Below are 15,101 nucleotides of genomic sequence, written 5' to 3' on the forward strand. Positions count from 1 at the left end.
GGGCCATTGTGGGGCAGATGGAGCTCATTACTGAGCAGTACTTTGTTGTCATGTTATCCAACCTCAAAAACTCCCTCTCCACTGCAAAGACTTGGCGTTTCAGAGACCGCGATAGGCGTCCCAGTGTCATCTTCTCGAACACGTGGATGTGATTTAGGAAAGCACAGTATACATTTTTGAGCAAAGCAAAAGCTTTTTTTTTATGTGCTGTTGTGCCTTCGGAAAACAAACAGAACAGAATGGGACGTGAGGAGTGACTCTAAAACTCTACTTTAAAAAAAGCACATTGTTTAAATATTGGGAGTCACAGGTATTCCATGATATGACAAGGTGATCTATACAGTACAGTACTAATAGAGAATTTGCAGACATTGCAAGGAAAACTGTTTTAATAGTGTGTAGATGGGAGCTAAATTTAGAGGTGGAGTTTGAAATGTTACAGTTTTCATCGGGATATCCAAAAATGTTTTTTTTCCATGAATGCGGTTCAATTTGATTTTGGCATCTGAACCTGCCTGTGTTGATCGCATCCCCAGTGATGAACATTAAGATGGCCAAGCACTGAGAGCTCAGATTGATGTTTGTCTTAATAACATATGGCTTCAGCCTCTGAGCAACAGGGTCAAACATTAAGGCCCCCTTTTAATTTGTATTCATTAATGGTCACACTTGGCCTCTGCTTATAGAATTGAAGTTCAGCCCCAGTTGACATCTTCTAGAGAATACCTTATCCCAAAACACACACGCTCACCTCCTGGAGTGTCCTTCTGAAATGTACCTTCCCATTTCTCCAGTCAGGAATTCTGTTGTTTCATTCTGTGAATTCCCCCAGAAAGCTTCTCTATGATTCTAGACTTTCAGTAGCATATCATAACATCAATACATATCAAGCAAATAAAAGAAAGTGAAACCAGAATCCTATGAAACACGATTTGACTCCAACCACATCTCCAGCAGCATTTAGTAGGTCTACTACCTGTATTTATTTTCCTAGATTTGCATAAAGACAGATTATTCATGGAAGGTCTTAAATGTCCTAAAGCCAAATGCGAAAGCATTACAGCTCATGAGTTTTAAGATCAGCTGAACAGGAAATTGCTCGTTAATGCGGTTTGTCGAAACATGAATTATGGATATGTAGTGCAGGGTTTATAATCCCACTATATATTTGTTGTCTATATAATGTAATAGCACTGAACATTATCATTCCATATAGGAGATATACTGTAGGAAGCAATCACAACCGCAGATAAGGTGAATGGTGAATGAATGACCTTCGTGACCACTGGGTAGCTTCTGGAGTGAAGTCCCCAGAAAACTGCCCCATAGCCAAACAAAATGGCTATTTTTTGTGTTATTTTCTGTGAAGGTGTAAGCACAAGCTCACCCAGACATGCATCACAAACACACAATAATGGAAATATGAATGTTCATGCAGCCAATAACATTATTTGTTTGGGCCTGTGACTTTAATGCACTCAGTACAGACGCCTGTCGTGTTAGATGTGTCTGTATGTCTGTAACAGGCAGAGAGAGCTCAGTCTTGAAGCCAGACTCTGATTGCTAGTGTAGTTGCAAAACCCTCATTACTGAATTTCTGAGCGGTTCATTTGTACACCAGTTCCTTTTTTTCTTGAGTAGAGTATTAAAAATTGATAATTCTTTGTAATAGCCTCATTTCTGTCAGTTTTCATATTTTAATCTGGTTTTAAAGAAAACAAGCAACATTAATCAAATATGACAGAACACACTCCTAATGTAATCATGTAGACAAATATGAATTGCAAATGCCCGACATGCCCCCCAAAATGTACTTCCATTAATGTTACAAAATAAAATAATCATGAACATTTTAAATAGAAATCAAGTACAAGGAATGCAATGGAATATTTAAAATTACGTGTGTTAAAAATGCCTAAATGTGCAGGCTTTGCTATACAGAAGAAGGAAAACAGGGTTGTTCTGTTCTTGTTTTGCACAGGTCTGGAGCTCAGAGGTAAAACTCCAACCCAGTGCAAATGCAAGATGACACACCGTAGCTGACCAAGGTAAAACACAGCTTCCTGTGTTCATGACAAGGATGCTCCTTTGCTCAGATTATCCCATTAACGCCCCAGTGGGACTCCCCAGCCTCCTGCTCTAACTGGACACAAAGTAGGTGTCATGAACAACTGAGGTATATTGCACAGTTTGCATTGTTTCTGTGCTCCACTCCTTTCACCCCTACATCCACAAGAGCTGAACTGTTTGATAACAGGTTACACAGCTGAAACTAAACAAATGATTTTGCAGTCTTGGTAAAGGGACACACCCAGCCCTTGTGTTTCGATGACTGCTCAGGTAAGAAATCAGGTAAAGGTGGCAGTTTTCTGGTTTCATGTGGCATTTTCTTAATATTTTAATTGTGTGGCAAGACATGGGCATGGAGACTGAGACAAAAAGAATTGATTTCCAATCTTCTTTATGTATACCTCCCTGGAACATTTGTAAATTGTCATTTCTTCTCTTGGTTTGCTATTGAAATCAGGATTCGTTTTTTTAATAGATTTTTTTAATTTGTTGCCTACAATCAGAAATATTTGTTCCCAAGATGGTGGGAAGTCATTGTTTAGAAAAATACATGCATCATCTTACTCAGAGCAGTGTTTTGAGTCATCTTTGCAAAAAACAAGAGAGAAAGCACATGCACTAGCCACCCCAGTATGTGTCAATGACAGCACTGCCTTGAATTGTTTTAATTGTAAGTGTTTACACTCTTTGTGCTGTGTGTGGTGCCTGTGCCTTGCAGATGTATGCAGGGGTCTGTCCAGACTAAACCCTGTGTTTCCAGTGCTTCTACTGGAAGAAGCAGCTTTCACAACAAGTCAATATCCTCCAAAGCCATAATTACATTAATTTGCCACCCGGACCAGCAAAAACGGACATGAAAGAATCCTAAGAAAACAAGGGAAATAGTTGGAATCCAAAACTTTAGCCGTACCACACTTACAAATTAAGCCCGCGAGTGCAGAAAGTACATGCATTTTTAATTACCTGAAAGAAACATCTCCGAATGCTTCCATCTAAACAGGCCTTTTAAGGAAGAGACCTTGGCCGGTTAAATAAAGGAAACCTATGGAGGGTACCGTGTCCACACTTAGAGAAAGCAGATAATTCGTTAATGTCACACACTTGTTAGAAATGGCAGATAAATGGATTTCAGCCATTATTTTCCAGGCTAAGTAAAGTGGAGGAGGAAGCAGCAGGCACAAACCCAGCTGTGATTGATAAGTGTCTAACAGGCAGTGAAGGCCTGATAGGGCAAGGTCAATGGATCTCAGGGAGGTGTCTCTGCGGTACCACAGCCCCCCTGCTTAAATATATTAGAAACACATATTGAGCTTTTTAACCTCTGGAAAAGTGAGGGTTTCAACAAAAGCCTGAAAGATGAAATATAGGTTTGTAATGCCTTTTTAATTATCCCCCCCCCCACTCCCATTGTGTCCTCTGACTGAAAATCAGAGGTGATCTCTGACGGCTCAGCACTAAGTGCCTGCTCTGCCTGCAGCTTCAGGCTGACTCGTTTGAAGGCCTGGCTAACGAGCGGCTGGCTGGATTCGCCAAGTGCAGGTTTTTATTCTGACACTGATCCTGCTCTCTGGATGAAGGGATCCTGGAGGAGGCGTCGACGCGTTCGTGTGCTCAAACATCGGTCCTTTTCTTTCGAAAGTCACGATCATTCGCGAAAAAGGTGCGAATGAACCTGCTGGGATCGTGGGCCTGCTCAAGCGGCTTCAGGTCTGCTGGGAGCACAGCTCAAGCTGCGTGTTTCAGCCCTTGCCTGTCTGAACCTCTGGGAATCCTGCTCCCATCCTCGTTGCTAACACATCCGGCAGGAAGAGATGGTGTCTCTTGTGCACAAGTGTACAGTACATAGAGAAGATACCGCATAATTATTTCCACACATTCTTACAAACTGTTGGGTCTAAATTTATAAATGAGACAGTCTCACGGAGTGGTGACTGCTCTCCTCAGGTGGCTGGAGAAATCACGTGCTGGGATAGAACTTCCTGTGTTCGTGCACACCTCTCCAGCCCTTGATTCCAACTCGGGGTATGCAGTTATTGAATCTCACTTAATTAAGCTCCCACTAATTAGGTTCGTATGAGCATGAGATTAATCAAATTAACCTTAATAAGTTCAAAATTAAATCACATTGGAAAAAAAACACGTGGTAAAACTGTACCTGAGATGAAAAAGTCACACTTGATAGCATGTTGGTATAATACTGTAAAATGCTTCAGAAAATAGAGCAGGTGGCTCTTCACTGTTTCTCATTTTCACCACAGCGATCTGTCAGTCTAAGTCTCCATACAAAGAGGTATTTGCATTGAAAAATTCAGGAAAGGTTGGTTGATTTTTAATTGATGATTAAGTTCTTAACAAAGCCTGCTGGTATTTGTGCATTCCAGAAAGTTAACTTTGCAGAGCTTTTTTTTTTCACTGACTTGTAATCCTTCGATTCCACACTTTAGGACAAGAGAGCTTGGGTGGCTTTTAACCTGTTCAAATAAAGGAACACACACGCCCTTGAAATACTAAATAATTCCTCAGCAGTGTTTGTAAGGAAATTTGTTTTGGTACTGTCCCTGAACTCCACTGTGATGAGCTGTTTCTCAGTCTGATCACTTAGTTTGTTGTTGCTGTTTTAAATATGGCATTAAGGAAAAGCAATTCCTTCTCCATCCATTATCAGGAACCCACATATCCAAGGTAAGAATCCAAGAATTCTAAGGATTCCCATTTCTGGAAACCCAAAACCTATCCTGAAAGTGTATGGCTCAAGGACCACGCCTTTGATCAGACACCTACCCACACACACAGGGACAATTTAGAGACAAGACGTACCTCATTCAGCATGTCTTTGGGTAGAAAGGAAGGGAGGAAACCTGAGGACCCACATGAACCCCACATGACCACAGGGGAGATCATGCAGATTCCGCACAGAAGGCTTTCCGGTCTGGAATCAACACCCTGACCCAAGGCAGCACCACTAATAGCCAAACCACCCAAAACCCTTTTGAAAGACGACCAAGCACACAATTTGTAACCACATTTCTCTCTGCTTTACTGGCTTTTGCCATGATCTCACTGGGCTCCACTGGGCTGCACACAGCAGTTACCATGCTCTGTTTTCAAGGGGCTGTGTCCAGTCGCAGCATGTGGCAGCAGCACTTGGGGTTGTAAAATGCAACGCGTTGCACACGCAGGACCGCAGGAGAAGCATGGGAGAGCCGCTCGCCCTGGGATCCTCCTCCCGTGCTGTCCCGAGCTCCGTCACAATCTCTCCTTCCTTGTGGCTCTGGCTGCACTATTGTGTTTTGTGTGTCCCAAGCACTTGGGTGGTAAAACATGTTTAAGTAAAAGTAGATTCCCTCCCCCAGTCTATGAAGGAAAATGGAAATCTGTGCTTCGGTGGGGTTTTTTTTACAGGCACCTTTTAAACACACGAACCCAGGTCAGGATCGGTACCTTCAGGACAACAGGGTGCTTTGTGTGGGATTACTTCTCCGAACCAGTAGTTCCCAGACCCACAGATAAATCCTGTGGGAGCTTAATGAACAGCTTGCATTTCCCGGACGTGTTCTCTTATGTTTTATTTCAAACTGCTTTGAAGAGTTTATCTGCTGAGATTGGCGTAGGATTCACCCACAGGTCCGTCCCTTTCCCCTCAGCATGGTTAATGTCCTCTGAAGACCTGTATTACACCCCTATTAGAAGTCACTCTTGTTTCCTTACATCAAGGGCTTGACTCTGCCTGGTTGTCACGCTCCCCGGCCCAATCAATTTCATTACTACTGTTACAGTCAGACCCAGGAAGCTGTGCCCTTAAACTTTAGCCCGTGCACCTATCAATCAATATCCAGTATCTCTGCCAAGGCTCCATTTAAAAGTTCATTTATTTCCAGCCAGCATATAGAACAAGACAGAGCATCGATGCACTCCACTTGTTTTATTTGACTGAGGGTTTCCTGTAGGACACAGTGCAAAGAAATGTTAAAAGTTGTGTGGGATGCTGTTCGTAAATGCTGACCACTGCAAACCCTTCCTATTTCATCAGGTCAGATAAAATGAATTGGTTTCCCAGAACGTCTTTAACAGGGCTGTTAAATCGTGTAACAGGTGCAGGAAGGCAAATCTGGTGATTTTATTTACTCCCAGTATTTCCTAGAGTTCTTTGAATGTCACTTGTTACTCAGAAATTATACCGTTTTACAGAAAACCAACCATGTAGTTGAAATATTGGTTGTTGGATCTTGAAGAAACTGTTCCTAGGCATGAGAGGCAATATTTTTGACCCAAAGCAAGCCAGCTGCATTTTGCATGATCAGAAAAATGTGAATATTTTTTTTTTTAGAACATGTATTTGTTAGCATAACTCATATTTATTACTGAAACACTGGATGTTCGGCAGTGTATTATGCAGTAGGATTATATATAAGAAGACAATATTTTTTTTTTACGGATTTAGTAAAATTCTTAATAGCTATTCCACCTTGACCTCTGATTTAACCAGATCTGGAGAGATAAGCAAAGCCAAGACCTTGTAGACAGATCCTTGTGACTTTCTGAGTGAGGGTCAATGCATGATGGATCTACAGTGTTGTTTTGAAAAACCAGGAGTCATAATCCTGTTGTCATGATTAGCAGAAACAGTAACAAAACCTTTTGAACTAACATGACTTCATTTAAGAATATTGTACCACAGGAAAAGATATTGCTGCTCTGGATACAACCCAGTGAAAAGTGACATTTTATTCTGGAGGTCAGGTGAATAATTCAGTGACAGGCGGAAGACACTGAAGCTCTTTTGTCTTCAACAGAGGAGAATACAGAGAGGACATGATTCAGATATTCAGGACCCTTCTGGACTACTTCAGAATCGACGGGGAAAAGGGAATCGGGGGACACAAACAGAAACTAAAGGGAAGTGTTGAAACCTGAGAAAAGGTGAGACTTTTTACGCAGAGAGTTGTGGGAGTCTGGAGTAAGTTACCCAGCCATGATCTGTGAGCCAACACCTTGGCTTCTTTCAGGAAGCAGCTGGTTGAGAACCCCTGATCAATTAGCTACTAGAAACCAAAAGAGTTGGAAAGTCTGAATGGCCTCTGGTTGGGGGATGATATTATGTTCTTAACAGCGTCACCCTCTGAGTTAACTGCTTCTTAGCCCCAGTCCCTCTCTCAAGTGTTCCTTGTGAAAGGACCTCAAGGTCAATTAGATTTACTACTTAAATCAAGGTTAAATTAAAAATATCAACCAAAAAAAAAGGAAAGACTACTCCTGTTTTGTTCATTTTTGTCTTTTTTATGGTTAAAGCTGTTCACAACACTCTGGAGAGTGAATCCTGGAGTCACAGGATATGTGCTGTTACAGTTGCATCTCTTTGGAAACTTAATGCCGTGCAGTGATTTCAAACTCATTCAGAGATGATTTTTTTACTCTGCGTGGAAAAAAAAAATGACTGGCACTAAAGAACATTAATGGACTTCACTTTCAAAAACAATTGCTGTGGTAATTTGTAATTATCTTACTTGCACACTAGACAAGACCCTTCTCTTGTCAAATGAAACATGGATTAAAACTAAAGTTCCGGTTTCAGAGAAAACGAATGTTCTTGACGTACGCGGATTTCAGCTGCAGACCTCATAAGCTGGGTTCTAAGACTCTCCCTGATGAGAGTTTTAACCACTTGTAAGCACGCCCTTTTCCACAAGGCAAACCCATGATGATGCTAAATGATATATAATTGCTGCCTATACACAGGCAACCCCCAGCTTAGTCATATACAAATTACGAGCAATTATCACAAGACTCATCAGTGCTTTGTAGGTTCATTTGTAGGAGAGTTTTCAGCTTAGCATGGATTTAGGGCAAGTGGGTTTTGTTTACCTCATATTATACTAATGTTTTTAATTATACATTTTTTCCATTTTTAAGACTAGAAACACATAGATGTTTAAAGAACAGTGAAGCTGGCAACTGAGATATTATTTTGTTTTTTTTTAGAGCAAACATAGGATGAATACCAATACAGCTTTTAAATTCCTGGGCAGATAACCCATTTCATTAATTTGCTATGGATTTAGCCCACAAACTAATTAAGGAAGGGAACCTCCTTAAACGTCTAATTGATTATCAGAAAGATCAATTTAACAGCGAAGGTATCGCCTGTATTAAAGTACTCTAATGAAGTGAACTTAAAGAGCCACATGCCAATTACTCCAGATCTGGGCCATAAAAGCACAAGATCCAAGGTCTCATCCATCCAACAGAGTATCAGCTTTGTCAACATGGCTGGATAGCTTGTTCCAGACTCCCACAACCCTTTGCATAAAGACGTATCTCATCAAATGCACTGCCATTTAGTTCACATTTGTGCTCTCTAATTTGTGTTATTCTGAAGATATCTACAGGCTTGACTTTGCAGTGCAAATAGGATGCAGGCCCCAACAGATATGATAATAGTAACATTCTGCTCATACAGGTGACAGTTCAAGGTCAAAGGTCCAAGAGGTCTTCTAAATGGAGGATGCTATTCTATATAATTCTGCCAAAACCGTTTTTGCAACAATTGTCTGTATAATTCTGCATGGCAATTTTGAACCATTGTCTATAAATTGCCTTAGCAGAACCATTATAGACAAATTTTATGAGATTAAACAATGTGTAAAGAAGGCAGTTAATTATTTAAAGAAAAAATAATGTATGAAATCTTTCTGTGATGTCTTTAGAGCTGTCTTAACTAGTGCAAACCATTGTATAACCAATGTAGAACTTGTTTTCAGATTAAGGGAACTGACAGTGTGATCTTAGTCGTACTCTAATAACAAAAATCCTATTTTCCCAATTTCAAGGCATCTTTCTTCAGCTAATTAAACAGAATTTAATACATAGAAAATACAAGCAGGACATGTTCTGAAGACTTTCTAATGGAAGATTATTTGTAAAGGTCTAAGATTACAAAAAATACATCAAAATAGCAATATCCAATAAAGTGAGCAATGATTTTTCTCCAAGATTGATGTCTAACAATTGGAATTAAGGCATGCCAGGAATGATTGTATTTTATGGCCTTGTTAACGTTCTGATGAACTGTGTCACTTGAGCCATAGGAGCGTGCCACAATGTGTTTAGGCATGAGACTTTCACACCTCTTTCTCCTTGCTACAATTATTTGTCAATGAGTTAGAATTTAAATTACTGTTCTTTTCTCTGTTCCTACATTGTATTACAATGGATTAATCTGACTTTTTTGGAGGGACTGTCTCATCTCACACTCCTTCCTTTTTGAATTGTGGGAGCCAGTGACCTGTCAGAGCAAAATCAATCAATAATATTAGTCCCATCCATCCATTTTCTAACTGCTTTAGGAGCCTATCCCAGCAAGCAACAGGATACACTATAGATGGGACACCAGTCCATTGTTGGACAGACACACAGACACAGGAGCAAATCTTCCCAGAAGCCAATTAACCTACCAGGATGTTTTTGCACTGTGGGAGGAAACCAGAGCACCTGGAGGAAACCCACACAAACTCCACACAGACAGCACCCTAGGAATTGAACCCATTGCACCACCACTGTTCAATTGTGCTGCCCACATTGGTCCTTTCCTTAAAGTCTTTTTCTTTTGCTTTGAGTATTTAATTGTCCCAGAATCCTCAGACAACGCCTCGATTAGCTCTGTAAGATACAGAATGGAATTGACACTTGCAAAGGTCCGAAAGGAGCTCTGTACTATTTCTCAGTGCAGAATACTGTTACTTTCCCCTCAGATGCTCTGTTAATAATGTTTGCTGAGGAAGAGGCCAACTGTGCTCATTCCTGCTGAGCCTCTGTGGGATTGAAGCCATCTTGTTTTAATCAGAGATCCTCGCTAGAAGAGGTGGCAGCAGAGGCAGTAAAACTCTTGGCAGTCATCGCATTACAGGCCGTGGCAGTCAGACAAAATACACAAACATTTCCAGCGTAATTATGTGTCAAGTTAAACAAGCAACTGAGGCTTCATCTGAACAGCTTCGGGAAGAGACAGACCTGCATCATTGGGTCATTTTGTCCAAGGACAAGAACGGAAGTGATTTGAGATACATATTTCTGTTTTCACATAGAAAATGGAATAAGTAATCTCAGATCTCAATGCTGGGGTTCACAGAATAGCATGACATAGTCTCTGCGAGCTCCGCTAAACTGTGCGTTGCTGTATTCTCCACATTAGCAGATGTGGGTCGAGTGCTTCTACTTCTGTACAGTCATGCAAACTGTGGTGTGTTTTTCTGATCCCCCAACGACACCCTTTTGAGCTTGTCTCACCATAGAGCGAAACCCTTAAGATCCTTTATTGAGTCAAAGTGACGCTCAGGTATAGTTGACTCATAGAGGAGTGAAGCACGGGGGTGCTTTGAGATCATGCCAACGTATGCAGTGCTGCTAGGCTTGTTGTAAGGGTGCATCGAGGGTGGTTGTGCTTATCACCAGAAGCCTAATGGAAATTTTTAAAAAGCACTCCAGGAAGCACTGGGTCCAGTATGGAAATACCAGCAAAACTGGAGCTTGAACTGGCACCGAGGGCGAGTTAACAAACCAGGTAACGGCTTGATGGGCTGATCAGTAATGCAGACAAAGCCCAGGTGTCTCTTTTTTCCCCTGTGTGGCCCATTGCGGTACCAGATCGGAACAGGCCACCGGGGATGGCTCCTGTGTGCTGTGCAACCTGGTCTTCTCAATTTAAGAGGCACCTGCCGTATCACAGAGTGAGAATCCTGCCTGCAGAAGCAGGCTGTCATCCCGCAAAGCTCTTAAACAAAAGGAAAAGGAAAGCTGTCAGACCAGTCAAAAGGACTGTTAAGCACCTACTTGTTACACCAACATAGACTCCCTCTGTATAGGCCCTTGTCAGTCAGAAGTGATGTATCACAATAATACTGAAGAAACTCAACTGCAGAGCTTTCTGTGGATTCACAGAGTGCATGAAGATGTCCGCTGGGGTGCACACTGCCTTTTGTTACCAGGTCCCTGAAGCTTGGAGTCTAGATGCCAGCTTCTCTCTCGGAGGCCCTGCCCATGTTATTTTCTTGCAAAATAAAAAATTCGGAGATGGAGAGCAAGGGGGTCCTTACACTGTAGTAACATGATGCTTCAGCGCGAAAGAAAGATTCATTCTCCCAGGGAGCGAGCACACAGCCATGCGGACAGGGACAAAGAAAAGATTAAAAATGAATATTTCAAAATCGGGATAAAAATGAAAAAAAAAAAACACAACACGTTTCGCCAGGAGAATAAAAACCGCGGCCTCTTTACAACAGCCCCACGAGTGACGAGATGAAATAGCAAGTTCTCCTCTTTCTATTAACAATGCATCAAATATGATGCCATTGGCTGCACTGGGATCCAGTGTCACTTTGGTTTTATCAGACTCAGTCAAGTCCTGCAACACAAATGAAAGTGCATGTGACTGTTGCCAAACCTCCAGCATGATAGAGGCTCATTACTTACTCCGTAGAAAGGGAACATGCATGTTACTCTCAGCGAAGACGTGCCAAGGTTATTAAACGGGGGCTAATCTATGTACCTTGTGCTCATTAACAGCAATGCCAATGATACAAATCAAACTACAGCAGATTTAGCAGCAGTGAGTGGTGTGAGACGTATCATTTTTTTCATAGCATGCTCAAATTTGACAGGGACCTCGTGACAAGATGAACTTCAGGAGACGCTCTGCAGGCCCGACTAAACACCCTCCTGACAATCCATCCAGAATAACATAGGAAACGTTACACTGCTGAGGGGGTGTCTCGATTTGCCTTGTTTCTTTGGTTGCAAGCAGCTAATTTGCCCCCAGAATTTCATCCTACCAATTCAAGAGGACACCCAGGGCGCACATTCCAACACTCCTGGTCAGGCTCATTTTTTCCATCCAAAACACCCATGACTCCCCTGGGGAAAACATGCATTCCTCCCTTATTTTTAATCCTAAACGCGATTTGTATTCATCTCAGTTCCAGGCACCCACACCTGAGGTCTCCATGGAGTAAGGAAGCTGACCAACCCCACGGCGTTAGTGAGACTGAGCAGGTCTCCTGTACGCCAGCCTGGAACACTATAGTTGTTAGCCAGAGCCCAGCCAGGATTATGTCCGCAGTGTGAGGTTAACGCATCTACGGATTTATCTTTGGTGTGGTCCAAACGTCTTTTTGTTATTCGCGTTTTTTTTATAAACCCTCTCAAATGTTTGTGTATTCGTGTCTGCACTGACATATTATCAAAGTTAATTGACGGGCTGACAGGACTTCCCCCTGTGCAGGTTATAGAGACCAGGCCTGCTTCCGTCCCCGCCACGACAAACAACAGCACCCCTCAGGTAGGCGTCACAACTTTTCCATTTTGACCTTTTCCGGTTTCACTCATTTATTACTTGCTCCACGACAGATACGGGCTCTGAGAGACGATTTTTTTGTTACTTTCAAGACCGTCATTTTTAAAACTCGTTGAAGCTTGAGACCCCTAACGAGGAAACAGATTACCACACTCCTATTTTAACTGGAATGTCTCTTTTTTTCCGCCCTTTTTTTATGCTCCTTTCCTCCTCTCAGTTCCACGCAGCCCCTTGAGTGTCTGTGTGGGACTTTGTTTCAAGATCATCTGCCACAGCAGGCTCGTCATTTCTGCTTATCGTCACGGCGTGGAAACGGGGGCTCCCATATGTTCTCAACATTTGTTCCAAATGAACAAATAAAATCTTTCAGAGACGTCAAGTGTTCGTCTGCCGTTCGTCCCGGTCCGTATGGCATGGGTTTAAAAGCGGTGTTTGCCACTTTTCTTATTAAAAATGCCGTGTCTTCTCTTCTCCCGCTGTCTGGTTTTAGTGTCTGCAGGTCAGACAAAAAAAAAAATCACGTAGAGTCAAGTACAAGTGTCAAGCTATCATTTCCCACTAATCTCTTCCGAGATACAAAGACCACCTTCACTCCCCAGACTGTCGCAGATGGCGGTGGTGTATTTTCTTGGCACTTGTTTCGGCTTTTGTTAATTCTTTTGCCTATTGTTTCAGGGAATTTTGTTAGGTTTCTGGCAATTTATAATTGTGTTATCTGACGCTTTTCGGGCTGTAAGATCATTCTGTGAACCATGACAATATCGCTCCTGTTGACTCCGCCGAAACTTTCCAGACAGAAGTAGGACACCTTCCGAGCTCCTCATGAGCCTTAATCCAGATGTTACTTCGATTTTGATATAAAGTGGTGCCGCGAGTTAGAGAACGGAAAGAGGCAGGACAACTTGCCTGTTAATGTTTCAGTTTTGCCCTTTTTGACTTTGCTGCTCATTCTTGGCTTGAGCCACTGAGGACTGTTAGCTGAATACAAACAGTCCGGAGCATTTATCTGCGAGCGTGTGTGGAAGTGCGGAAACTGATAAGAACTGTAACGCTTACGGCCGACAGGCGCTGTGTAAGAGCCGGCGTACCAGAGCGGGTGACGTCACCGCCCTTCCCTGTGATAGCAGGACCACAGCTACTGGGCTGTGGAGAGATCTCTCTTTAGCTCACGGGGCTAGGTCGCTGCAGAGAGACGCGGAAGTCCCGGGTTCGAGCCCCAGAGGGTGCAGGGGCCGACCTAATGCGGCAAGGGCGCCCGCCTGAGCTCCCGTTGCGTTACAGAACGTATACCACCTCCTGTGCCCTTGTAGGATAATACTGGCACTTGTGTAGGATGTGCATATATAAACCAAACGATGCTTACTGAGGGTGTGGGTGCAATAAAGACACGTCGCACCGACACGGCACCTTTTTCCTAGTGGATAAAAATAAGGTGGGGGCGTGTGTTCCAAGCCCGGCTCACCTCCATACTCGACTGTGTATCTCGGTGAATTCCGAAACACAGTTGCTTCTTTTTTGAAAAACAAAATGTTGTTCAATAATTAAGGCACTATCTTAGAACTGGAAGGGGGGGGGGGGGCGGTCAGTTAACCGTTTTTCAGGTTTTTTAAATTGTTGGTCGTGTTATGGGCTGTAATTTCCCCCCTTTAGAAGTTCCTTTTGGGTCAGTTAGAGGCCGGGGGAATTTATATACCGACGTGCGGCTCAGAGGTGTCAGTCAAACTCGAATTGACCGTCGGGCCCTGTCCCTTACCCGCCATGCCGCGCGGCTCGACCTGGCGCAGGAGTGGTGTCTTTTTGTAACGGCAGATACTGGATAACAGGAGTGTGGAGACACTTTGGACAGAATACACCATTGTTGCCTTTCACTTCCGAGCATTTACAATAAAACATATATGCATTTGTCATGTTCTTTAGTTCATAAAGCACTTTGACGTGACGAATAGTCCGAAATCGCTGTGCTTAGATAAAATGAATCGCTGTGCTTAGATAAAATGAATCTACAGAAGATAAAACTCCGTTTTGAAAATTGTCATGTAAAAAAAAAAAGTGCATTTCAATTTAAAAGAGCAATAAAGCGCGCAAGGAGCCTAAATTCCGCTATTGTTTCAGGAAGGTCATTCCAGAGGACACAATCTCAGAAGGTCACAATAATCTTATTTGCGGGAATGGTGCAAAATTATTCAAACACTCTGCTTCACGACTGGAGTTGCAGAGGGATTTTGATTGAAATCAAACAGGCGCCGTGAACAGAAATGTAATAACGTGTTTAAAATGAGAAAACGGCAAAACTTTTTTTTTAACGCTGCGAGGTTTACGTTTACGCCTCAGAAAGCCACGGTCATCAATATTTAATTGGATTCGTATTTCGTTGCCGAGTTGTTTTTTTCCCGACAAGAGTCCGGAGTGGAAATACTTTCCAGACATCCTCGCCTTGGCACCCCAAAACCCCAAAGTTTTGTGCAAAGCCCGGTGTCACTGAGAGGCGAGGACACTGCTCTTGTGTCGTAGGTACTGTACCATTACAGGTCCTCGGACAGCTTTGCACAAACTTTATTTTTAACATAATTTGAGTAAACAAGGAGCACAAACGTGACAAATGTTCATATTACCCTCTCCCTCTTCTCCTTACAGAGACACACCTAAAAATTCACAATACTTTGAACGCACAACAGCTCTGAAACGA

At 42.5% G+C, this 15,101-nt stretch overlaps 1 long non-coding RNA gene across 1 annotated transcript in view; it reads left to right on the plus strand.

Annotated features, from left to right (window-relative positions):
- Nucleotides 1-12,452, plus strand: part of LOC107075549 (uncharacterized) — a 32,267-nt gene extending 19,815 nt beyond the window's left edge. The window contains exons 4-6 of the long non-coding RNA XR_001477058.2: nucleotides 1,982-2,048; nucleotides 6,864-6,990; nucleotides 12,344-12,452. This is a non-coding gene — a long non-coding RNA (uncharacterized lncRNA). The remainder of the gene's footprint in view (nucleotides 1-1,981; nucleotides 2,049-6,863; nucleotides 6,991-12,343) is intronic.
- The last annotated feature ends 2,649 nt before the right edge of the window (nucleotides 12,453-15,101 follow it).

The sequence above is a fragment of the Lepisosteus oculatus genome, chromosome 25, assembly GCF_040954835.1.
Source record: "Lepisosteus oculatus isolate fLepOcu1 chromosome 25, fLepOcu1.hap2, whole genome shotgun sequence".
In the NCBI taxonomy this organism is placed as follows: Eukaryota; Metazoa; Chordata; class Actinopteri; order Semionotiformes; family Lepisosteidae; genus Lepisosteus; species Lepisosteus oculatus.